The sequence below is a fragment of the Morone saxatilis genome, unplaced genomic scaffold (assembly GCF_004916995.1).
Source record: "Morone saxatilis isolate NCDOM2014 unplaced genomic scaffold, NCSU_SB_2.0 Contig18, whole genome shotgun sequence".
Lineage (NCBI taxonomy): Eukaryota > Metazoa > Chordata > Actinopteri > Moronidae > Morone > Morone saxatilis.
This window is the reverse complement of record NW_023339740.1, coordinates 7,262,058-7,264,618: the sequence shown is the minus strand read 5'-3', so window position 1 is coordinate 7,264,618 and position 2,561 is coordinate 7,262,058. Positions and strand designations below refer to the sequence as shown.

General features: G+C 37.4%; 1 non-coding gene across 1 annotated transcript; it reads right to left on the bottom strand.

The window, feature by feature from the left end:
• Positions 1 to 9: 9 nt before the first annotated feature.
• On the bottom strand, positions 10 to 82 carry trnaf-gaa. The gene has a single exon. It is a non-coding gene; the product is annotated as a tRNA-Phe (tRNA).
• Positions 83 to 2,561: the final 2,479 nt, after the last annotated feature.

Here is a 2,561-nt window from a genome sequence, read left to right as displayed (position 1 = left end):
ACCTACATATGCCGAAACCCGGGATCGAACCAGGGACCTTTAGATCTTCAGTCTAACGCTCTCCCAACTGAGCTATTTCGGCTTGCGTAGAAACATGAGTGTAATGTAATGTGTAGTGACTGAGCATTTTGTCGGTGTGCCCACCAGAGGGCAGGTTAGCATAGGACATTATGCCTTGATTATTCCCCCTCATTAATAATTAACAAATACTTAAAGTGTCTCAAGAATTGTTTTATAGAAGACACAAATGGCCTATGCCTATTATACCTATAATATATAACCTATAGTGTGGTGTAGGCCAAATATGCTGATAGGGCCTACTGTTACTATTACTTGCATGTTGTACGTTCAGGTTAAAGTTAAGGTTTTTACAAAATACATATGAATGTGCATTCAGACACACACACACTTAACCTTATATATGTAGGTTGGCTTTCATGAGGAGTAGTGTGTTTAAAATGCAGATTCTGAGCAATACAGAGCCTAGTGTGCTGCACACAAATTCACACATGATGGTGTTGAATTCTTGGTCGAGGTTTGAGTTAATTTAATTGTCATTTAATTCATTAAATACAACAAATAACATTTAAATCAGGACAGGGGTTACCAAAAGTTTAAATTAAAAACATGTTTTTAATTTAATTTAAAATGTGGTAAATGTTTACGATCAGGATCAGATCTTTATTGTCCCTCGAAGGGAAATTTGATTTAGAGAAGAGGGCAAGAACACCAACAAAACATAGGACATTAATCACAACAGTTACAGCAAACAACCAAATAAAAAAAGACGTATCAGTTTTTTAAAATCTGAAACCATTTGGTAGCCATGATAAAGTGCTGCTGGGCCGTGCAGTCAGGGTTCAGTGCAAATTAAGCACATTTATTACTAAGAAGAGAAAAAGCCATGAAAATCTGATGTGACAACAGAGATAGACAGTAAAGTATACTCGCACTGACACATGAAAGACATCATGTAGTCACAAAAGCTAAAACATAGAGAAGAGAGTCATCTGTCCATCATTCGGGTGATACTCACCAGCTTCACTCCCGAGATATTAGCACACAGTGAAACTACAGCTTTATAATGGAGTCCAAGAAACAGCAGCATTGGTTTTAAACAGGTACGTGTGTTTAAGAATAACAATTAACAATAAAACTCATTTGGAAGTGAAAATGAAGGTGACCTTTATATGTTATAACCCAAAACATCTATTGTAAACATCCATCAGATTTAGCCTTGATGGCAGGGGAGCAGGGAGCCCGGGATGGAAGAGGTCAGATAATGCTACAGCATGAGCGGCAGATGTTGAACTGCAGGCAGAGACCCTATATTTGTGGACATTTTCACTAACTACTGAAATGTGTAGCAGTCTGAGCTGATGAAATTCCAACAGTGATACAATTTATCAGAAAAATGTCTGATTGTTTAGAGTTCACATCAGCAGCTGGATGTGCATCATCATATGAGCTCCTACAGTAGCCTACTGTACATTATCATCATGCTGTTTGCCTCACGCTGGGTGTTTCCCGCTTCTTTTCAATACATGTACCCTTTTACCATTCCACTTTTAAACGTATTATTGTCCTAAAATCAGCATACTACTATACATACATAAGCCATGCAAAAAATGCAGAGTATTTGTTTTTTAATATATATTAATGGCAACAACACAATGTTTATAGTTTATCTGATGTTGTTTATTGCATATTAAATCAAATTGTAAAAACGTTATTACTTACAGAATGTAAACTTTATCTCTGATAGACTTCATGTCAATAACATTTACAAAAAAGAGGAGGGGATAGGGGGTCTTCTCTGGTAACCTCCACATGGTTCTTCATCTTCTTCCTGACTGATTAGTCAGTTTTTCCATTGATAGTAAGTCAACAATCAACTCTTGGCACCAGCATGCACGTTTTTCGGGCTCGAGGTTAGGCCTACGAGGGCGCACATAGCTCTGTGTCTAAATGTGCTTTCTGCTTCAGGTCTTGACTGACTTCCAGTTTTGGACACCAGATGAGTTTTTGACCAGAGGCTGCAAATCACTGATTTGGTAGTTGTGTGTGTGTGTTTGCCCGAGTGAGATTCAGCCGTAAAGCATTTTTGCTTACTACATCAGTTCTTTAAACTCATGGAAAACCAGCTCTTTCAGCAAATACCTCACATGAACTCACCCAGTGCATCTTGTGCTTATCTCGTAATGCTTGTGACAGGATGCTGGTTCCACGGTTTCGTCAATAAGACTGACTCTGCACGTGTGTCCTTACAGCTTAGTGCTCTGTTCTTTTTCCATTGAGTTCACTGTACATTTACAGTCTCGACTCTGAAATGGTTTTATATAAATCGGAACGCTATGAAACTAAATACATTGATGTTGTTCTTGTTTTGTTGACGTTAAGCATAAAGTGTCACTTGTCAGTTAGATATTTGATAAATACGCTGCACTGAAACATAACCCTCTTTTAAAGTTGGGTTCGCTTATTTTTAACCTTGTCTGTAATTTCTCAAATTTAAGCACTTTCTTTCATTTTATTTTTTTTATTCTTTAATTCATTGTGTT